Source organism: Calonectris borealis, chromosome 2 (genome assembly GCF_964195595.1).
Source record: "Calonectris borealis chromosome 2, bCalBor7.hap1.2, whole genome shotgun sequence".
Classification (NCBI taxonomy): Eukaryota; Metazoa; Chordata; class Aves; order Procellariiformes; family Procellariidae; genus Calonectris; species Calonectris borealis.
The window spans coordinates 16,095,848-16,119,835 of NC_134313.1; the positions used below are offsets into that span (position 1 = coordinate 16,095,848).

Consider the following 23,988-nt stretch of genomic DNA (forward strand, 5'->3'; position numbering starts at 1 on the left):
GTTCGAGGCAGACGTGGCGATCAGGTGAGCGATAGCAGCAGGGCGAGAGGCAGCTCAGGGCCATACTGCGAATGCTCACGATGGCTTCATTCTCCCTGGGGATCTAGAGGGATCCAATCCCTTTCCAGTGCTCTTGGTGGCCATGTCCCAGAGCTGAGCAAACACTCCAGGCCAGATACGCAGGAGTACATAGGCACCATTCATGTGTTTATTTTAACGGGAATTAAGCGAACATATAGCTTTCCACCTCGCTCATGCTCTCCCTAATCTTTAATGTAATTGGAAACACTGGCGTTGGTAAGTATTGCAAGAGGTTCTCAGGATTAGGCCTTTAAATCCCATTGTGTTAAGCAAATAGGCGAATATCAGATGATATTCTGGTGTTCCCCAGCTGGGTGCGTGGAGGCGATTCCCTCACGCCTGGATTTGCATGGCGTTGGGAGGCATTGCGTCTCAGTAGTTATCATGGGAGCTCGTCACCCCCGACCTGGACGAAGGGATGCTGCGTGGTTCAACGCTACTGCCTGCTGGTCAGCATCTTGCCAAGGAGGGAGAAGCCCCAGACGGCCTTTGCATCACTAAAATTTTCCTTACCGGTATTCTTAATTCTTTTTAATTGGTGCTGACAAAAAGGCAAGAAGTTGTTGTTCAAGCAGCCTTTTTTGGGCAATTTTTTTCTCTCCGACAGCATGAAATGTCACATGTGTCTCCAAAGAGCCATCCAGTCGCAAGCGAATCGCAGTCAGCCAGGCACTGAAGAGCACGTCTTCGAGGGGGGGGATTTTCTGCCCATTGGTGTGTGGGAACGTGCAGGATGTGAATCTGAAGGGTTAAAGACGTTTTTGGGTGGGTTGGAAGAAATTAGGATGAGATTCTCCCTTTGTGTGAAAGGGGAAACATGCGGCGGATGATGCAGAAGCTGCTTCTGGTGCAGACAGATACTTTCCTCCCAGAGATGTGTGCAGTCGATGTGCAAGGCTGGACTCAGGGGGATTCACAAAACATGCTTGTAAGAAACCAAAACCTCAGAGTTTTGGGCATCGGCCTGAGAACTGAATCCAGGGTGCCAAGGCTCTGCTGGAACATGACCTTGCAGTCTGTTCAAAAGCAATTTAAAAAAACCATAAAATCAAGCATCTGCTACCAAGGGACTGATGCAGAAAATCTTTCCGCTAGCTTCACAAAGCGGTGGAGCGGCTCCTGCTTTGTTTTTAATCTCAGAAAAAAGCCTCCTCACTCTCTGAAGCCTTGTCATCTTCTCCTCACCCTCTGCTTTCTCCTCCTTGCGGTGCCGGAGGGACACGAGCATCCTCTGCCGTGGGCGGGGGTGTCCCCGACCCTGCTCTGGACTTTGGCTGGAAAGTATGATGCTTATCACAATGAGGCCGGGTCAAAAGGATCGGTGCTGGGACTTACACTGTGTGAATGAAACTGATAAGCAATACTTTGGGTAGTGCCAAAGTATTCCTAAAATACGTGAAATTATTCTGCAAGTAATCATAAGGCGCAAATGAGCTGTGGCTAATGAGGGTGCACCCTGGCTGCTGGAGCGACCGAGCCGAGTGTGCCCCTCGCCCCCTCTGCACTGGCTCCAGCCATGCGTTTGTATTTCCAGGGATGACGATCTTCACTCATTCCCTTTTTCTGTCACAGTTACCCTGGTTCCAAGTATCTTTACTGTAAAAACTTCTTACTGAGAAATTGAAACATGAAGACTTTTTCTGATCTCTTTAATGTAAAATACCTAAAAATAGACCATGTGGGAACAGTTTTCCACTTGAAAAGCAAAATCCTGCAAAAGTGTTTTAATGCAGATTTGGGACCTAATTATTTTTTCTCACTCACAGCCATAGTTTTGCCACAGTGTGAACAGCAAGTCCGTAACACTCGGGCTTCATCCACTTAGAACCTGGCGTTTTCCTTCCCCTCCTTAGGGCTTTACTGAGAGAGCAGAGAATCGGACTAGTGAATGCCATCCCAGAAGTCCCAGAGTTGATCCCCCCATTAATTCTACATCCTTAATTTCACCAGGAAATGTCAGCTGGTTCAGCTGGATGGCCCCAGGTTAGTACAATGAGTCGAAATATCTATACTGGGCAAAGGTAAAGTGTCCTTAACTGAAAAAATGGTAAAAGAAATACTATAGTTAAAATATGGTGTTTCAAAGCACTCATTAGATCAGCACTGGAGAGTCTAGTATGTGATCAGATGGTTTTAGAGTTGGCTAAAGCGCACAGAAATGTACGGATAGTGTTGTCAAAGGTTCTTAAAAGCTTGTTGTTAGTGGCAGGAACTTACCCAGGCTGTTCTGCCTACACCACAGTGTCACTCCTATCTTCTTTCCCAGCGAACAGTGCAGTGCATCCACCATGCCGGGAGGGATCGGGCTTCTCAGCCATGAGCGGACCCAAGACCAGTTTGAGTCGAAGGGAACAGGTTGGATCTCAGTGCGTTTGTGGGTGTGTGTATATGTATGTCGATTCTCCCTACCTACTGTTCTAGGTGGTACGGGAGGAGATGATCTTCTCCCTCCTAACACCTGCACGCTGTTAGCTTGCTGGTAGGGCAAACAGGGCAGACAGCGGGGTGTCCTTAAAAGCCCACATGGCAAAGCATGCAAAAGCCCTTCTAGTAGATTTGCAGAAACATTTCTGTATGTCTGCAGTTTTGCGTGTAAGTATTGTAGAAATATCCAAAGTATCAGGCTGCATGCTCGCTGGGAAAAATGTGTGGTAACCGTTGTGTTTCTTTTATTCTGTGACTCCTGAGAAGCAGAGACCTTAGCTGGCAGGGGCTGGTGATTAACACATTGTGGTGGTGGTGCAGATTAACAGACTGTGCTAGCTCTTCGGTGTTAAATGCGTTGGTGGCCTTGGACCTTTATTTCCTATTTTTCCATGGACAGATGTCCAAATTGTTCTTGATGGCCCTGACGGAGAGGCTGGGGTCAGGGCTGGAGCATCAGCTCCCCGCAGCGAAGGCGTTGGCAATCCTTCGCTTCCACCACGTGCATTCATTCATCCGCTTGGGTTTGGAGGCTGTTGCAAATAGGACTGTATTGCTGGGAGCCTGGGCTGGCGCGAATGCCGCAGCCTTGTGCGGTGCTGGGCTGGGATAGCGGGATGGGTTCAGCTGGATGCTTTTTCACAGCTATTTGTTTTTAATCTGGTGATACCTCTAAATATGCTAAAAAAGAAGCTGTGCCTACTTCTAAAAGGCCAACTTGAGACCCAACAAGACAGGCCCAGGAGAAAAGGAGGGTATGGAGGCGAGGGCTTGGGAAATGTCTCTGCCCTCTCAGCCTGGTGAAGCCCTCGTCTAGAGAGTAAGCAGTTTTCTGCGAGGAATTGTGTCCTCTCCTCAGGTGGGAAGTCCCATGCCGATGGGCACATTTTCCCCTCCGCTCGACATGGCGATGTTTTGCTGCTGCTCCGCTGAAGCTGATGTAAAAGCCACGACACATGTAGGGGGGTTCCTCAATACCAGAGGTACCTGGAGCGCCAGGGCCCCCTCCTGCTTTCCCTATGAATAAGTAAAGACCTGCGCTCTTTTGACCCCCCCGCAGTATGTCTGAATTCAGTAAATAAACAGCCCCAGACAATTCAATTATAGACTGTCATTTGGCTTTAAATCACGGCTGCGTGATTATAGGCAATGCCCTTCGGTGATGTGACAATTTCAGACTTTTCCCCACCTTGTTTTCCTCTCCCAACAGCGAAAATGAAAATATTGAGCGAGTCTTAAATAAGCTAAAGCTTGCTGGGAAGATCTGAGGGCATATACTGCCATTTCAGAGGCGAGCCAAAGGCAGTACACATATGAAATGTATTGTCAGTGGTAGACTCTGCTCGAGCAAGGTAAAAAGTGTCATCTGCTTTATATGAAAAATGTAGAAGAAATTGTGCTCTGCTCCTGCAATCCTCTGTATCAGGACAGTAATTTACTGTGGTTGACATTAAGGCAGATGATGCTGAGTATATTTTAATAGCTTAAGCTGTGGCTAAAACAGGAACTGGTTTTGATCAACCTTTTTCATATTTCACAGCCTTTGCATCTTTGGTCAGTGGTGGATGCATCTGTGGTTTATTAATAACTAAACCAGAGAAGTGTTGTCTGATTGCACAGTTTTGAAGTGGTACATTATAGCCAAGTATGTAAATATGTACAGCTTATAGGACAAGAAAGCTTCAAAGTGGAGAAAAGGAGGCAATCTCCTGTTGTTATTCAAGGATTCCAGGTCTTCAACCACAGGCTGAGGATGGAAGAAGGGTCAGGAGCAGCACAAGCGGGAAAGATTCTCAAATACTTAATCGAATCAATTAAATCAATTAATCCATTTAATTAATTTGATCAATTTCCCGTAAGGGAACAGGATGGCACCCATGTACATTGACAACCACATTGACCCACAAGGCAACCAACATGAACCCAATGCTCCCCCTGACTCATCGAGCCGCTGGTGTGCGACAGTCTGCATTTCACAGTTCAGTCAGCAGGAGCTCGAACAGGCGGGGTTTCAAGTCAAAGGCTAGAAATAATTGAGAGCATTTATGAGGAGATTTTTGTGCTTTATTTGTGAAGTCACAGGAGCTTCATTTTCAGTCCTCAGTGGTTGTAGGTAACTCTGTCGGTGACCACCGCAGCAAGCAAATAAATAGCTGCACTGCTTAATTCTTCGGTTTGGATATGAGCAAAAATAAATGAATTTGAAAGCTTTTTGGAGGAATGATCCGCCATGTCGAGCCAAGTGGACAGATCCTCCTGACGAATGGGCTGCAATAGGAAACTCAAACAGTTCACCTCATTGCCAAAGCCACCCCTTGTGCTCCTGGCCTGTACCTGGGTGCTTGCTTTCTGCACGCTTCACCTACAGCTGTAAGGGAAACAAATATGAAAAGGAATTAAAACTAGTTTCAGACCCTATCTGTCTTCCTCAGTCCCCCACAATTTGTTTTCCATCTGTTCTCCTCCATATCCCTCCTTCTCCTGCAGGCATGGGAGAAAGTCTCTCTGCTTCTCCTGAAGCTGTTCCCCTGAAGGGGCTCTTCCCTTGCCAGCTGGTATCTGTGGGCAGTCTTCTCCAGCCTCTGGCTGTAGTCGGTAATGATGCATGAGGAAGATGTTACAGTCCCTAAGGGATGATTATAAAATAACTCCCCCAAGGGTCAGCTTCTCCCTCACCTCCGGTCCAAGGTACACCACAGGCATATGGAGTTTAAGCATCCCTTGCTCATTCTATGTGGAATATAATGCAGCTGTGATAGTCACATTATCTAGTGCTCGCCCTTTCTCTGATCTCCCAGAAATTCCTGGCCTCAATTATATTTAGAGACAGTTAGTTCCATGTCTTAATTATAAACTGTGGCTTAAAAAAAATTAAAATCTTTTAGTGCTTTAAATCCATCTTCTTTTTATTGGCTGTTCTTATTGTACGGCTAAAAACAAATAGGAGTGCCAAGTCTCCCTGCTTTGTATTGCTCGTTGTTTTGCATTCCCCATCGGACTGGCTCCGGTCTCCTCCCTGAACTTAAACACTTGCTTTCTTTTTGGGAAACTGTTTCTGCTCCCTCTCATTAGCCGTCTTTGGACCCAGACCAGATTCTCTTGTGGGAGCATTCAGGGCCTGCCTGAGCAGTGCCATTCATATCCTACCACTGAGCTCTAACAGTCTTTTCCTCCTCCTTCATTCCATGGCTTTCATATTTTTCTTGCCCTTCTGACAGTTGCTATACATCTAGCTATACATCTAGTCACCTGCAGAGTTGGTCGCTTTCCAGGTCATTCCCTCTTCCAGGTCAGTCCATGCTCAAGGTAAACACTTTAAAAATTATATATAAGGAGGTAGGGGCAGGTAGGGCACTTCTGCCTCCTTATGTACTTGCCTTAAATATTGCTGCTAAAAATAAGTGGAGAAAAATGTGGGAAGTGTAATTTTAAAATTGATAGTGTGCCCCGAGAGGTAGGGGTTTCTTCACTCTCCCCCAGCTTTACTGGTCTTCCAACATAATTCACCCACCCCGAGAATAGCTGGCTGGTCCTAATCCTCTTCTTTAATTAAGAAGAGTGCTCCCAGCACTCTCGATTCCTGCTGAGACCATCCCACTCGGCTGTCAAACCCCACGGGAGGTGCCGTGCCCCCCACAGCCCCCAGCCCCTGTCCCAGGGGCTCGGCGCTGCCGCTGATGGATTCCTGCCGCTCCGGCGCCCGCGGCCGCAAGCAGCGCTTGATTTATGGAGCCTGCTGTGAGCACGTAGCCCTGGTGGCATGAAAACAGGCCTGGGTGCATCTCAACAGCCCGGGGTTTGCAGGGCCGAGAGATCTGGCTGCTGTTCCTAGCTCAGCCACTGATCCGTTGTGTGATGTGGAGGAAGCCCCCTATTTTTTAATACATTACAGGTAGAGTTAGAGTGCCTTTCAGTATAGCAGCAGTCTCTTATGCATACATACACCTAGAAGAACTGTAACTTGGTCTTAATTGACCGTGGTGCAACTGGAGTGTAATGAACTATAATAAAAATACTAAGTTGCTTGTCAAGTGAAGAAAACAGCTGTTCGGTATGTCTTCAAGAAGTAATTCTGTGCCCAGTATATACAAAGTATTTTTGTTTGTGCTAACGCTGTTTAATGAAATACTTGGAGAGTTAGTAACTAGGGAAGGGGGGGTTTTGTGTTTGTTGTTGTTGTTGGGTGGTTTTTACTGAGCACAGCAGCGCATCTCCCATGCTTTCGAGAAGGTCGAGCGGAGCTGTGGCTGATGGCACGTGATGGTGAATGATACAACCTCTAGAGTAGCTGGCAGAGTTGAAACTAGCTGTCGTATTTTGTACCCACAAGCTATTGAGCTGGGGGGGGCAAGCAGTTCAATGCAGCAATCAAGAACAAGGCATCAGCTTTTTCCGTTAGACTCGCTTTGCACAAGGGCCGTCAATTAGAACTTGAGATTTCCCAGCCAACGGTGCTACCTGCGGAGGGAGGCGGGAGGAGCGGCGGGACACGGATGTAATTCTCAATAACAAATGAGCTGTGGCATCACTTGGGCTGAGAGAAGAGTTTTACCAGTGCTGATGGTGGATTCTTTGTATATTTAAATTCTGTTGCAAGTTAAACGGATGTGGAAACCTCTCAGGATATTCATGTTTCCACACTAGGTGTAGTAGTTTGGTGTTGCAAATGTATCAACCACAGGTTTACACCAAACATGCAAAAACAAATTAGAAATAGGGAAATACAAACACATTTTCTCATTAGGGGATATAAGTATGTGCTGACTGTAGTACAAATATAATTTTTATTCCATTTGTGTAACCTTTAGTATTTTAATGAAGTCCTGTTCCTGGGTACAGCGTATGGTTCGCTGTCAGATAATTTAACACTAAGAAAATCTGCATTGAATAAATTAGAATATATTTGCAAATTAATTGGTTAATTAGATTTTAGACATCTCTTGAGGACAGGAGAGAAACAGATGTGTGCAAAAGCCACACAGATAGTTTGGGGATGAGTATGTCTTGCAGGGTTTTATCACTCAGTTTTGTAAAAAACAGCCTTTCATGGGTGCCAAAGATTAAAAAACCCTCGGCTTTAAATGCAGAACATTAAACTCCAATTTCCGTGGTGCTGCTGATTTTTGTTCCGGGGCATGGGCAGAGCCATTTGGACCTGTTAGCCGAATGACTGCACTCAGAATAGGCGAGGTACCTCTTGAGCTGCTTTTTTTTCTGACAACTAAAAGTATCCGTGAAGCCGTCTGGAAATCCTCTGAGCTAAACACTGGCCGATCAGCAGAGAGATGCCAGCTGGCATCGTGGTCAAGTCAGGCAACTCGTAAGAAGAAGCAGATCTAAGATGAGGCCCAAGATTTAGAAGAATGGTCACTGAAGAAGGAAAACTGACAGGGCAGGTTTTTTTCTCAGCTACGTGGGTGTAAATCCAGAGCAACTCCACTGAGATTCACACCAGAATAACTGAGAGCAGAATCTGGCCAATGTCATCCACCTGACCTCAGGAGAGGGCTTGGATGGGGAATAGCTTGCTTACCTTCCTCTTACAAGCCTTTCACAGCTAATTTTCGGAGAGGCGTGAATTCAGTTTTGCTTGGTTTGGGGACAGTAACCACCAATTTACTTTTACTGATTGGTAAAAGTAATTAGAGATTCTGCTACCAAAACCTGCACTCGTGTATTCATTATTAACTTAGACCCCCTCAGAAACAAGCTCTGATTAAATCTTGTTTGGAAATTGAGGGAATTCAAATTTTACGGACTAGAGTTGCTCCAGAAGCTGAGTGGGAAAGGATTTTCAGCTTAAAAGCAGTGCAACAGCTCCCTGCAATCCGGGCTGATCCTAAGAGCAGCAGAGGTGAGTAGGTGACATTTCTTGCATCTATTTTTCACCTCTGCCAAAACAGTCCTGGAGGCTAAGCCCAAATCAGAAGACATTGATCAGTCCCTCTTGGAAGACAGCCGGTGTTCACATTATTTTGCTTTTGCAGTTTTATCTCTGGCATCCCAGTTTGGGTGTGTTCAGAACCATTTGGCAAAAACCTCATCGTTAAAAGCAATATTTGCAGTGTACAGTAAGACAAACAAGAGCCCATTTGCGTGCGTCATCGATCATTTTACAAACACTCCTCGGGCTAAGCACAAAACTCACCCGGTACTGGCTGTCCGGGGTCACAATGCACACGTCAGAGGCAGAAGCATTTTTCCTGCTGGCGTAACCTCTGTCAGGCACTGAGACCCTGATGCTGCAGGGAAGAGCCTTCAAGTCATGTTCTTTCTTTGACCTTGGTGTGTTTTTCTAAGTAGCGGACAGAGCAAAGTAAAAGCCTTGTTGCTGTCGATGTGTGAAAACTACAGCCAGATTTTTCAAACTCCAGAGGCTGAAGCTTGGGGTCTGAGGTTACAGAGGACGCCCGCTGCTGCACCGTGTCCCCAGGCACCGAAGCAGCCCGCAGGGCCGCCTGGGCACAGGCACTGTGTGTCCCTGGCTCAGGACTGCTGTCAGCAGCCGCATGCCTTTGGGAAGAGAGCACAGCTTTTAGCGGGGCTGTTGCAGACCAGGACGTGCAAAAACCTGGCTGTGGTGACCTCGATGCACTAATTTATGAGAGCGTCTGGGCTGGCTTGGCAGTGTGGGCAAGAGCCTCACGCAGCAGGATCGTGCCTGCAGGCTGCCGTCCTGTCCTTTGGGGACCCAGCCACTGCCGGGTCCCAGCCAGCCCGCGGGGATGTCTCTGCTGGGCGCTTGGCCTTTCAATCCCAGTTAACCCCAGAGCCCAGCTCTCTCTTTGCAGGCTGGGAGCTCCTGTTCCCACGCAGCATCTGGCTCTCCTGAGCCTGCTCCCTTCTGACCTCGGCACTTCTTTCCTCTCCTGTGCGGCAGGGGTTACCGAGTTCTCCGCTGCTTGGAAATTAAATTGGACGAGACAGGTACCAGCTTTTAGTGGGATCTGGCTTGTATTACTGGGGAAGCAGCACTGCACCACCGCACCTGGGACGCTGTGGAGCAGCGTATCCTCTGGTCCAGCTGAAGCTGCCCTTCCCTCCACGTTTAACACATGCAGATTAGTCATGTTCCTGCAAATGAGTGAGAGTGTAGGTGCATTGAGACCCAAGGCTAAGAGGCTGCTGGTTCGCAGCTGTGTTGAATATAAACAGCTACAGTGGATGTACACGGACATTTCCCTGCAGCATTCGTCTAAACGCGCAGTGATTCAGTAACTGTGTGCTGGTGTCCTTGGGCAAAATGAATTTGCACATTTGTCAGGAGTCAGGGCTTGAGGAGAGACCCAAAAATTACCAGCTATGATAAAATTCACAGAGTAGTGGGTTAACATCATCTGCCATAACTTCTCTATGGGGCTTTTGTCAAGTCTCTCATTCAAGCAGTGTTTGCTGAGGCTTTTGACATTTGTGGCAGCGCTGGGACAGACAGTAAGGTCGTGTGTCACTTTAAAGGCTTAATTTTTTCCAAATTCCTCACAAAACTGGAGCTGAAAGCTCTCTCATAAATTTCTTGGGGAATCTGCTGAGGCAGCAATTACGTTATCCTTCAAAAACTCCACGGAAAAGGTCGCCACGCCGAACCTGTCAGGCCGAAAAGGGAGAAGGGGGTGAGAGACGCTGTGAGCGAGGCGAGGTCCGAGGCTGCTCTTGGTGCCGGCTGAGCGGAGCTGGGAGACACCTGTGGAAACCGCAGCCAGCTCGAGATGCTGAGGTGTGGGCAAGGCACAAACCACACGTCTTCTCGCCTGGTCGGGTTTCTGCTGAAGATGTATTTACTCAGCAGAGTGAGAAAACCCAAAGCAGAGGAAGGTATAAACCAAGAAAACTCTATTTGTGAGGTGTGACTGCAGCGCTCAGACCTTCCTCCCCTCTGAACGGAGACTAACCTGGGGGACAATAAAACAGGCAAGGAGCTGCCTTCAAATTTATTTCTCTTTCTTTCTCTGTTTCTGCAAACCTCCCATACCAGAACATTAATGCGTGATGAGAAGCTAGTTTTAAACAGGACTGCTTACTGCAAAAGATAATAAACACCGATGTTCCCTACTAAATTGTAGAGGACTTGGTATGTTTCGTGGAAAAACTGGCTGCATTACTAGACTGAGATCATAAACCTTTGAAAGGTGGAGGGAGGAGAAAGCAAAATATTCCGCATAAGGAAAATGCGATTGTGGTAATGATTTTGTTAATCCCTAGGCTTCCAGTTTTACCCATTCATGTTTCCAGTATCTGCAGATGAACTCAGGAGGGTTTCAGTAATCCATTAAAAAAGATTGTTTTAGAATTTCCACCTAGGCATAATCATTTGTTGGTTTGAGTTTTTCCCCTCATTCTTCCCTGCTAATTTATGGATGCCTCTATTAATTTTACCAAAACGATAATCAAAGAGTGAACCTTTTCACTTGGTACTTTGATCGGGATGATCATCCTTGTGGAAGAGTCTAATGAAGAGTTTTAGAGGAGTGAAACCAATTGAGATCTGTGGAAATATAATACTGATCTCTGTACAACAATAGATACTTTTTAAACTGTCCTGTTCATCAGATAAATAATTCTTGAGTAAGTTGAATGTGCTGGTCTGAAGTAGCAAAAATCCTGAAGGTTATTTGTTATCGAGTGTAGTCTGTTATAGTTTAGTCTTACAGAATTTATTGTAACTCTAGTAAAGCGATCTAAGTAGTGCCATGTGTTGCTTATCAGAAGATATTGTCCCTTTTCGTGTCCCCATGCATTTCAGTACTAATCTAATTGGATTAAGTTTGCATGATGGACTACTGGAGGTGGAGGTTTCGTGCTCAGGACGATCAGAAAGCACCAGTTACTAGTAGCTTTTACAGAAAATGGAAGGCCAGATGGACCAGGAGATTACTCTGTCTGATCTCCTGCGCACTGCAGCCCATTCTGTGTCACCCGCTTTACCCCTGCGACGCATCCAGTAAACCGGGATGAGTTACAGCATATCCTCTGGCAAAGCACTCACTTCTGATTTCAAGAGATCGCTTAATGGAGGAGCCACCATCTCTTGTGGCAGTTTGGTTCAGTGGTTAAAATACCTTTGATGCTGGGGCGTTAGTACAGATTTCTATTGATGTTTGTTTCACTTTTAACTTCCACTTCTTGATTCTTGTTGTGCCCTTTTTCAGCAGGTTGAAGAACTCTCAGTTCCTTTTCTTTTTCTCCCTGTAGAGCCACTTATATGCTGTAATCAAGCCACTTCTTCCTCTTCTCTCCGATAAGCTGAACAAGCTGAGGTCTTTAAGTCTCTCTCAGAAGTGTGTTTACTACAGTCCCTTAAATAATTTTTCTGTCCCCTTTCTCTTCAGTTATTCTTCATCTTCAGTTATTCAGCATCTTTCTAAACTGTGGAGGTATTGGCACTGGATGTTTTCTGGTATCTGCCTCACCAACTCCAGGTACACAGGGACAATTTCTTCTCTGTGTGTACGACGTGGTTGATATGTCTAAGGATTCATTTGCTCTTCCGTAACAGCCTTGAGCTGCTTGTCCACGGTGACCCTCTAATCCTTTACAGAATTGCTCCTTTCTAAGGTAAAAAGTCTTGTTTCAGATGCCAAGCATTACGGAGGATTTTGGTGTACTGCGTTTTATAGTCTCTTAAACAGTATGTAAAAGATGTCTGCACTGCATGAGGATGCTCCAAAAAACCTGCTCCACGTCTGCACCTTTTTAGCCTCCAATGTCGGCAGAAATTGCTGACACGTCTAACACGTGATTTGAGGCGCTGCTGTAGGAAAATGCCTGTATCGCAGCCCATCTGGAGTCTGAGAGAGGGAGCTGGGGGAGAACAGCTGCTCGGAAGTTTGCAGAGAGAGCTCGCAGTCTCATTTATACGCCTTGGGGACACGGCACACGAAACCCAGACGCAGCTGGGAACTGTGCAGCCTGTTCTCCTGCCAGCGCAGGGTGCCGCAGTTATGGTTTATAAGAGGTGGGAAGCCGAAGTTACCCTGATACAGAAGCCTCCTTTATGGATGTCTTTGTACCCGCTCTGTGCTTATCACTGGAAGGTTCAAAAAAAATTAAATATTTTAAAACTAATATCAAGATTAACACACCTGTATAAAAAAGCAGTCCAGTTGCATGTTGCACTGCGTCATCACATGGCCTCTCTTACAGTCAACATCATTCCCCTCCATCTGTTGGCTCTTAGCACTTGGCCAAAGAGCTGTTGTTCCTCCGACTAATCTGATCACTGCTGGCATCCTCTCATAAACCCTTTTGTCTGGACGGTCCTGTTTTCCTTGGCAATCTGCGAAGCGCACCAGATCACAGGTCTCTCTCTGATCTGAGCACTTGCATGCCGATGCCTTCCCCTTTCCATTTGTCCTTGCGCCTAAATTGCTGGAGGAGGTATAAAAAGGCAGTGCAGGGCAGGGAGCAGGTAGAGAGCAAAGGGCTTTTTTTGCCAGGCAGGAACAGGCTGGCCCTGCACACTTCCCAGCGGGGCTGGAGCAGATGCCTGGCTGTATCCCACCAGGGCTGGGGCTGGTAGAGCTGCTCCCGGGTGTAAGTGTGGTGTAAGCGTGCTCCAGCTACTGACAGCGGAGCAGAATTGCAAATACACTTGGGAGTTCCCTGCCCTGCAACCCCACAGTTCATTCCAGGTGTTTCAGTGTCTGGCAGATCACAGGAGAAGGTGCCACCATACACCTAACCTGACCTGTGTTTCTCATTAGGGTTCTGGCTACAAAACCTGCGAGCTTGAGAGTTCCTTGCTGAAGTATAAAATTTTCTCATGGTTAGAGCTTTATTTGGAGTGGAGGCTCCTCCCTCCAAAAGAGGGAGTCCTTTCAAGCCTGTGTAATCTAATAAATAATTCTTAGACAACTGAATTTGCTGGTTTCTTTAAAGAAACGTAATTATTTTAAAATGACAAACTGGTCCCTTTGTTGATAAATGTTTTATATCCTTTCTGCTATGCCTGAATAGTTTGTGTAAATAATGTATTAGCTTGCAAACAAACGTAGCACGTTCAGGCAGACACTGCCCAGCGGGGCAGGAATGCTAAAAAAGCGAAACAGCTGATTCTGTGCAGTGCTGAGCACCGGGAGCGGGGGTGGGCATCAATAGGGACTGAGAAACACCATCTACATCTCTTAGGATTGGTCCCAACATAGCTCAGATGGCTGACACTGCGGTGATGCATTAGGGCTACAGATGCGAGCAGTCAGGCATTCACCATCAGCAGGTATGTGGTTTCCCTGGGACTCCTAGGAGCAAAATGAAAAGCGGCGCTCAGAATTCGATATGGTCTGGTTTAGATAGTGTTTGGCACTTATATTTGCAGACTGGTCTTCAAAAGACTCACTTTGCATGCTCGAGAAGAGCTCTCCTTCAAAACTAGGTTTTCAATTTGCTTTGGTTGGTTATTCCTCTAATTTTGTTCTCAAAATGGGCCTTGATTTTTGAAAAAGTAATTTTGTAAAAATCATATCTGAGGTTCTTTGTGTGTCAGGGTAGGGTCGGGCAAGAGAAGAAGGATATGCACATGCATCAATGGTTTCCAGATGAAAGTCTTGTGTAAATAGTGCAGAAGTGTGTACATTTAAGTATGTATGGATGCAAACGTGCTTGTGGGGTTTTTTATACAGCAATTTCGCACGCTCAGGCTGAGACCTAAAAGTCCCATGTGCCACCATGGGCAATCATAGAACCATAGAAAGGTTTGGGTTGGAAGGGACCTTCAGAGATCATCTAGTCCAACCCCGCTTGCTGTGGGCAGGGACATCTTTCAATAGATCAGGTTGCTCAAAGCCCACACCAACCTGACCTTGAACACTTCCAATGATGGGCATCCACAAGTTCTCTGGGCAACCTGTTCCAGTGTCTCACCACCCTCAACGTAAAAAATGTCTTCCTTATATCCAATCTAAACCTACCCTCTTTCAGTTTGAAACCATTACCCCTTGTCCTGTTGAAAGTGGGTAAGACTCTCTCCAGCCCTATTGAATGGAACATAGTCACCCTGATCTGGTGTAACGGCAACTGAAGACCACTGGAGTTGCCTAAACACCCCTATAGAAGGTAAAAACCACCTAACAAAAGCCAGCTGCAATTCTAAACTTACACTTAATGGTGTGCGGCTCGTGTTTTCGTCTGGCTCAGGAGGAGAATCCGGCTCCGCAGGGGATTTGGTGATACAGAGATGCAGAGGAGCCGTGCTCTTGTTCTAGCCGCCTTTTTTGCTGAGAAGAGCAAATAATAGAAAACTTTGATTTTACTGTAGTCAGCAGAGGTGAGTGAGCACAGAGAAGGAGCAGATCTGCGGAGTCACAGATCCCGTTTTACTTGGCCACTCTGTGAATCACAGTCCTAGTTCTGAAACTGCCCATAGGGTGGCCTGATTTAGCTTTATGTTAACAAGACTGAGGACGGGAATGGGAGGCATCACTGAAAAACAATTATCAGTGCATTTTTATATTTCTTCCTGCTATCTCCTCTTTTCTCTATCTTTGAAAATTACGTTAATACTCACTGTTGACTGCAATAGGGAAGAAAATTGCAGAGTTTCCCGCCCTTCCACAGTTCACACTCCTGCACTGCTTTATTGCAGAAGTTAGTCCTCATTAAGTCCAGAAGATGAGCACCTGCTGTCAGTCAGTGGAAACCTGCCCTGCACTGTAACAGTGCTGGGATTTCACTCTAAAGATCAGTGCTACAAAATCAAAATACACAGAATTAGGGTTCTTTCCCCCCCCCCCCCCCCACTACTATTTTTGAGGTAGCATTGTCTCATTTATAGAAAGGAGAAAGAAAACACTTTGAGATCCTGAGATGAAGGCAAATATGAGAACTAATAACCAAAATATTGAAGTTTCTAGATATGTTGTGGTGTTACCACTCCTGGGGACTAAGCTGCAGCTGACTTCTTATGAGTAAAAATAAATCACTTCTCTATTTCATTCAAAGTTGTTCCATGGATTTGCTGAACTAATTTTTCCTCTAAGCGTGGTCACATTTTGGGTCAGCATGCCTAGACAACATGGGGCTCTGCCAGCAGTTCCTGTGTAAAGTCCCTCTTTTTTTTTTTGGAAACAAATCCAGTCATTCATAGAAAGGAACTCCTGCATAATTAGAGCCAGTATTGCACATCATCTTTGCTTTCCATTTTTAGATGTTGCGTCTGGAGGACTATAACTTTTAAAGATGCCAACAAGCCACTTAGGAGCTCGATAGCCGTAATGGGAAAATCTGTGGAGCTGAATAGAAAATGATAAGCTTCATAAGGACCATTCTAAATCGTTTGGTAAAGAGCTCAGCCAGACATTCAAAGCAAGAATAGAAACGATAACCCCTTCTAATTCAATCTTCAGAGGTTTGTACTTTCTCTACTATCCTGCTGAAGTCCCAATCCTACAGGCAGCTTAATGGAGAGGCGGTGTTCTTTACGTCGGAGTCCTCTGCTGGGTCCAGTTATTGGACTGTGGCATAAACGGGTGCAGAGCACTGATTTTATTCATATTTCAGCATCCAGGGCTTGTAGTCAACCATTTCTCTTTCTAGGTTATTTAAAACATTCAGTAGCCCCAGATACTGAAGCATGAAACTCTAGAAAACTGATCCTCTTCAGCATTTTTTAACTTCAAGTTTTCAATAAAGAGCCATTTAAAAATAATTAAGAAAGATTTGGAGGCCTTTTTTTTTTGACAGGCAGGAGGGAATCATCGGTTTCAGAGCCAGCAGGTGTTGACAGGTGAGAGATCTCACAATAAGTCTTTTATTTCTCCACACTCTAGGCTTTCAGGTATGTCCTGTAATCTCAAAACTAGAGTGGGTGGCAGATGAGCTAAAATTTGTTTCTTTGTTCAGAAAATGCAGTATGGATTTTTCTTTGTTTGGATCTTTAATCTAAACTGATGCTTTAATAACTGAAATTCCAGTAGTGGGTTTTTTTTTTTTTTAAGTTAGAGAGTAAATCAATAAGAAAACTGGCTTTGCAGTGGGAAATTACCCCAAAGATGTTCACAGCTGGACTGTCACAGCATGTGAGGTCAGTTAATGGGACCAAATGGGGCTATTTTGGACAAGTGTTTGACACTGCTTCACTGCTAGGAGAAGGCTAAAGTCTGAACAAAGTCACTCTGTGAAGGACAGAATATAATATCCCCAATTTTAAAAATTAGAATCATAGAATCACAGAATGGTTTGGGTTGGGAGGGACCTTTAAAGATCATCTAGTCCAACCATCCTGCCGTGGGCAGGGACATCTTCCACTAAATCAGGTTGCTCAAAGCCCCATTCTACCTGACCTTGAACACTTCCAATGATGGGGCATCCACAACTTCTCTGGGCAACCTCTTCCAGTTTCTCACCACCCTCATTGTAAAAAAATTCTTCCTTATGTCCAATCTAAATCTACCCTCTTTTGGTTTAAAAGCATTACTCTTGTCCTGTCACCACAGGCCCTGGTGAAAAGTCTCTTTCTATCTTTCTTATAAGCCCCCTTTAAGTACTGAAAGGCTGCTATCAGGTCTCCCCTCTCTCCGGCTGAACAACCCCAACCTCTCAGCTTTCTTCATAGGAGAGGTGTTCCAGCTCTCTGACCATTCTTGTGGCCCTCCTCTGGACCCACTCCAACAGGTCCTTGTCTTTCTTGTGCTGGGGGCCCCAGAGCTGGACGCAGATGTTTATGTCACTTCAGAGGGGGTGGTGGGGAAGGTGGGTCCACCTAAAATCTTGCCCTGTGGCTGTGTGTGTGTGTGTTCCTGTGCGTGCATCCACACGTGCGAGCATCAGCATCTTCAGTGCTTTCCCCCCGACCTAGAGGGTATTGAATTCACAATACATGGTGCTCCATTTACATTCCTCGGAAGATACAAACGAGCAGCACGTTTGCTTCCTCATGGACTTTTCTTATTCAGGCGTGTCGTGAGTTTTCTTGCTGCCAGCACAGCGAGGTGCTGCTGTGAAGCAGGCGCTCTTAGAGGACTTCAAAGCCTAGGAACCAGCGTTTGGTTTTAGAAGAAGCCCTACTCAATGCTATTAGCAGGTTGCTGGTAACTGGGGTGTAACGCTGCCTAGATAGGCACCTCGGCAAGGTTTGCCTCTGACACGCTACTTACGAACCCTCGCTGGCACACTTCCTAAATAGGCATTTATCTTTAAACATCAAATGGTGTTGATGAGACCACATTTGCTACCGTGTGAGACTACTTGTTCTAGGTGGTGTAACCACCACACTGGGAGCCAGTTGGATACTATTTGGCAGTCCAAATGTGCATGCTTTGCATGCACCATGTAGATTTACAGGCCATTCTGTGTAAATATTTAGACAAAAATCATTAGAGCATTTTTATTTGTTAGAATGTACATTGACTTTAATGGCTTATGTATCCAGATGTTTCTGTGCATCGAAGTGAACTGAATCCAACCATGATGTCACTGAAGACTTTAAAGATTATGTAAATTTCAGTGGTTACTGTCCATCTTAACCGTAACAAAGTCCCTTTAGCAGTACGTTAAAGTGAAAACTCTACTTCCCTGTTTTCCTTTGTAAACCTTCTGAACTAACAGAAGATGCTGCCATGGAAAGGAGAAAACAGTGTACCTTGACATAAGTTGCTGAATGTTTGCAGAGTTTCGTTTCCATTGCCAGGCCTAGAAGAATCATGCAGGATTTTCATTATTTTTGCAGCATTTGCAGATTGGGCTCGTCCTCATACCCGTACTCGGCCGTTACCTGTGTGCCGAAGTCACTGTTCATGCACACTGCTGCTGTACTTACACCGTGGCATCCCTGGGAGTCCTGCAGCCAGGGCAGCATGGCAGCGGCAGCTGCGGTAATGAACTAGGCTGAAAGAAATACTCCAATGGCTGCCTTTCAGCACTTGGCAAGAAAATCCTTTTTATGTTCGTTTCAAGGTCGTCAGATATCATTATAGCCAAGTATTAAAAATTTCAAAGAAAGGAGGCAGTGTGTTTGATTTATAGAATAATTATCTAGCTTTAGCTCTAACTTGGCTTTGGCAACGGTTTTGCAAGCACTCGAAAATTAAATCCATTTTTTATGGCACTACAAGGTATTATCTCACAGCAAATGATAATTAAACACCTGTGAAATCAATTAGCCCTTTAAGCAGGGAAAAAAAAAAGTTTTCCAATTATGTTTTTGCACCTCCAAACTTTCTAATTCCAGAACCAGCACTTGCAAAGAGGGAGATGAACTGCCAGCCAGTAGCCTGTTAACCGGCATTAAGATCACCCAAAGCATTGCGCAGCCATAAATCCAAAAGCAAGCAGTTCATGGCGACAGCACCCTTCCAAGTAGGATGCGTTAGCCTTTCGAGCTCAGTCTTGGGCAGCTATCTGTCTGATGCACAACTGAGCTGTCAGCTTTTCTACAAAGACAGTTACTCACTTGGTGTTTTCAATGCCAAGTTTTACTTGACAGTTTATTTAAAAGCCAACATACCTTAATGGAAACCAAGCAACAAGACGCTCCGTGTGACAGAGTGGGTTTCTTTTCAGGCTCTCCAGCCAGTAGCTCAGAGCCATCTGCATTAAGCATTCACACACGGAAAACTGGCCGATTGGTTAATAGCTGAAACTGAAGGTACTGGAAAACTGGGAAACACTCCGCCATTTCGCCTTGAGTTGTAGGTGTTTAATATCTGTCTTTGTTGTAGCACTTGAAATGATGCAGAGACTTTTGGAAGATGCAGCGTGTATTTGTGGGCTTGCAGATTCAGGGGAGGAGCCCTGGACATAGTTGGTTAAGTGCCATCACAATTTTTGGCTCAGGAAAGAAAAAAACAGCTCTAGTCCCATCTGACATCTACAGCGGTATGTGCTGATACTCCCTGCCAAAGATGAGCTCCAGCATCTTCCAAAAGATGGATTATGTGTGGCACTGTTAAAATATGTACTGCTGGGTTAAACCCATTGTATTTGGTTTGGGTTCTGCTCCTGTATTTCCATCTGAATTTTGATAGCCGTGACATACAGCTGGTTTTCAGTGAGTGCTGTATCACCGGAGAGGAGGGAGGCAGGCGAGGACACTGGGGTTAGCATTCCCAAGGTCTGCCTAGCTGCTGGAGAAGCCACCAGTCATCTGTATCGCAGGCTTTCCATCTATGAAATGGGAATGGTGATGGTATCCCATGTCACTGTTCAGAGAATTAGATAAGAAAATAGGTACACTGCTTTGTGATTCCTACGTGACAGGTGACATATAGCTGGGTAAAGTATGATAATCATTACATCTGGGTAGCTGGACATATCTGCTGGTCTAAACAGCCAATATCTTTTTACACCTCTCTTCAATCAATAGTGATGACGATGTGGCTTTGGGAAAAAATAGTTAATATTAAAATTGGTAGGGAAATGTTTCCCAGCCTAGTTTATAATCTCTTAAGTGTAGTGACACGGGGAAATGCTTAAGCTGTAAGAAGGAATGTATGGCATGGCTGATTAGTCACTGCAGAGCCTCTGCAGCCTGCCCAGGCTCCTTGGGATAATGGTGAACCAGGAATCCCAAGCAGCCGTCCAATCCAGGTGCTGATTGATAAGGTCGGTACATCAGAAGGAAAAAAAGAAGGGGGGGGGATAGGGAAAGGCAGAAGCAATGTGTTGGATCAAGAAGTTAAAATGGTAAGAGCATTTGGCTGAGCAGCGCTTCTCCTTCGGATAATTGCCCACATGGCGTTGCAGTGTTTACACCTGCATGATAGATGGGGCCGAACATGTTTTCTCAGCTATGAGTGGTAGCAGGGAGGGGATATTTCAATTAAAGTGTGAATAAATTAGAATTGATTACAAATAGAGCTATTTGTTTATGCTGCCTAAAAAGGTATTGGCTGTGAACAAGGTGCACTTAATCATTACGGAAGGAAGCCTGAAAGTTAATAAAACACACTGCTGATCCTTAGAGAGGAATGCCAGCTTTGGGTTAAATCTGTAGCTATTTTAGTTTTAAACCCCCAACTGTCATTTTAAAGGCATATGCATTTTGGATTTTAACATGTTTGAATGATGCAGCTGAGGCCCAGGCCAAACCGACCCTAAAATTGGCAGTAAAATGTTACCTCCATGCAAGCGTGCAGAATGAAGGAATATAGGAATATGAGCAATAAACATGTGCCCCCTCTCCCCGGCAGTCTTCTAACATGGAAACCAGGAGCTTTCTGGAAATAAATACCTTCCGAGCAAAGCAGAGGACTCCTCTCAAAGCTTTCCTACAGTAAATGCTCCGGAAGATTAACTGCCAGCAGGAAAGGAAAGGAAAGCTCCAGAAGGAGTGCGACACAGAAGCAGCACAAGTAAGGAAGAAGAGCCTGGCCGGCCGCCCACACGGTGCCCCGCAGTGCCGGTCTTTGCTCCGATTCCTCAGCTGCAAGTGGAGCCTGAAAAACCTCCATAGCTGGGTAAAACCACAGCATCTGGATAGGCAGGTGATGCAGAGCTGTCCCCACAAGCTGGCAGCTCTGGGTTTGCAGAAACCACAGCGATGCAAGCTGGAAGACCATAACAAATCTCCCTGCCATCTTCAGACATTACCGGCTAATGGAAATAAGTCGTTCTGAAAACAGATATAACCCCCATTGCCGGGGGAGAAGAAGAGGAGGCTCTGGAAGAACATCTTCTAAACATTTGACTATTTTCTCTGTAACTTAAGGCCCCTCCGCCATTGGGAGCAGGGTTATAATACTTCATTGTCTCCCTGAGGTCTTGTTGAGATTAGTCAGTGAAGATGGTGGGGAAATCAAGCCTGTCGTTGATGCAATACTGGTATTTGCAATAGATGCCAGATCGGTATGTAATGTACAGGTGTCTGTCCTGCTGTAGCTGAGAGGGTGTTCCTGGATGTCTGCGCCAGCTCCAATTTCTCTCCTGGACGAGTGACGGAGAAATTTCAAGTCCAGCAAAGATTGAACTCAGATACCTACCTTTAATCATAGAGATTATCTCACTGACTTCACTGAAAGCATTTCAAGTCAGAGTTAAAGGAAGTGCAGGGATGCTTTCAGGTGAGACACGTATGCTTCCTATGTGGAAAAATATGCCGACCGTACATAAGTGATTTTCCCTCCCCGACAAAACACCAGCAAAGCTCAAACCTCCTGCTGCGTGCGTGGTTCCTATGGGGCTGAATGGGAAGGAGTCTGAAACTGAGGGTTGCCCTGATGCCTTCTGTCCTCACCATGGCTTGTGGGCTGGAGCTTCATTCTCCAGGTGACGTTTTTGTGGCCAAGGTCTCCTCCGAATGCTGCCTGGCAATCAGACAAAAACATGAAATGATCTCTGCTGCAAACTTGACTCTGAAGTACTATTTGGTACATGTAAACGATTTCCTCCGCAAGTGATGCTTCAAATTGCAAAGCTATGCTTGCAGCTTGACAGAGATGTTTATGTATTTGTGGCTGGCTACAGGTGTTGTGTGAAAGGCATTTCCAAGTTCGTATTTAAACATACTGGGCTATCTTCTGTCTTTCAGCTAAGGCAGGGTGCCCCTGTTGCTTTGCGTGCTACCCATGAACTAGTGGGAGTAAAATTAGCACCGTGTGTTTAAGGATTTCAAATAGATGCTTGAGCCTGGAGTGGTCTCTGAGGGGGATTAGACTGGAAATCAGTCCCTTAGCTCTGCACTCAAAGATCGTGTCGAGTCACCTTAAAACATTTGGGTTGAAATTGCAGAGAAATTTGTTCATGAGAAGAATCTCCAGTGCAATTCATTCACTGCAGCAGCTCTCGATGGATATTGCTTTACTCTGAGTCTGCTCCTGTTGTATTTGCGGGTTCTCCCTGAAGTGAGTGGAAATTTTGTGCCCATACATCAAGGTTAGGATGAGGCTCTCTGTGTACGTATGATGTAGATAAATTGCTTGATGACCATGAACCGTGCTATTCCAGAGCTCAGCAATAAATCACACGTTAGGCTCTAAAACGCACAAATGGGAGCAAGACGCTAACTGGTTTCCAGGTGGGAAATGGTCAACAAAATCCTTTTCTTTTTTTTTCCTTTGTAAATCTATCCTAATATGAGCAAATTAGATATGAAAGAAAAGGTGCCCAATATAAGACGCTGCTGGCATATAGAGGACTCACTTGTGCTGGCCTTGTTCTCTGCTTTTCTTTGTGTTCTTGTTCTGCCATCGACATGTTGTGGATATTGTTGCAAGCCGGGGTATTAACAGGATTTTACATTTTTAGCTGGCTAATGATGGGGGACTTCTGACTGGCATATTCTAGCCCTACGGGGTATTCTATTTTTGGTATTTATTAACATTTTCTGTCATACAATATACAGTGAAAGTGATGAGCCTCAGACCTCTCAGTATGTAAAAAAGGAATGCTTAAAAATGGCAACTTTTTTTTTTTTTTTTAGTATTCCATCTCCCTAATATTTTCCCCCGCGTACTGTGTCACTGCTGGCTGGTGAGCTGGGACACGGCTGCCAATCAATATCCCACATGGAGAAAAAGAAATTGCTGCCACTCAGATGGAATATGTATATATGTATTTTAACCAAAGTTGAGATACAATTTAAAAAAAAAATGTACTTTGAAGTCTGTTTTGTAGTTTTAATTAATGCAACGAGGGTTTTTATTTTACTCTCAGTGGAGATAATCTTAATCCATTCACAGTGACCTTTTCTTGTGCAAATTAGCTATACACGCTTGTTTAAGCAAATGGGCCTTTGCAAGATGTCTCTTCCTAAAGACGGAGCTTATAATTGAAAATTGGCTTACTCCCATCTGTCTGGCCTGTGTGAGAATACAAACGTAGATCTGGACTTTTTTATATATAAAATATAATCATATACATATATATACACACACACATACACATATACATGCATACAAAAAAAAAATTGCTCTGCCTGCAGGCTACAGTTAAATTAGATTATTAGTGTTAGAAAATTTCAGTGCCACAAGTTACTGTCAAAATAACATCTGTCTGCAGAGTCCAGGACACTCTGGAGAACGGAGGGTGTTTAATCTGGATCCTTTTGTCTCAGACGAGATCAATGCCATTCACAGTTCCATGGGTTTGCCAGAAGTACAATTAGCTAATAACAGGCTGGAAACTGTTAGGATTTGATGCGTGTTTTTGGTGAATCGTTTTGAGGTGATTGATGGAATAGGAAAAATAAACAGGAGTGTCCTTAAGCACTTAACGTTTTAATTTGGAGGAGCAGGGGTCATTGCAGCTATGTGGTTAATTGCCAAAATTTGGCAGTTTATCCCTCTCACCACACTTGACAATAACCACCAAGTGAGTCATTGTAAACCCCCCCGCCCCCGTCCCTTTTTCAGTGCCTGCTTGATAAGGGAAGATTTCTTTGGCATAGTTTGAATATTTTTTGCTTTGTACTTGCACAGAAATGAACACAGTTGTGCATGACTTTGACTAAATCTGAATAGAAATCAGGGTCACAGAAGTGCCGCAACAATGCTTTGGGTATCAAAATATTTAATAGAAGTTTGTTGTTAGAACTCATGGATGCCTGTTTATATAGAA

At 45.1% G+C, this 23,988-nt stretch overlaps 1 protein-coding gene across 1 annotated transcript in view; it reads left to right on the plus strand.

Annotated features, from left to right (window-relative positions):
• EXT1 (exostosin glycosyltransferase 1) overlaps nt 1-23,988 on the plus strand; it is a 181,979-nt gene that overhangs the window by 132,576 nt on the left and 25,415 nt on the right. The gene's annotated exons all lie outside the window — the stretch shown is intronic.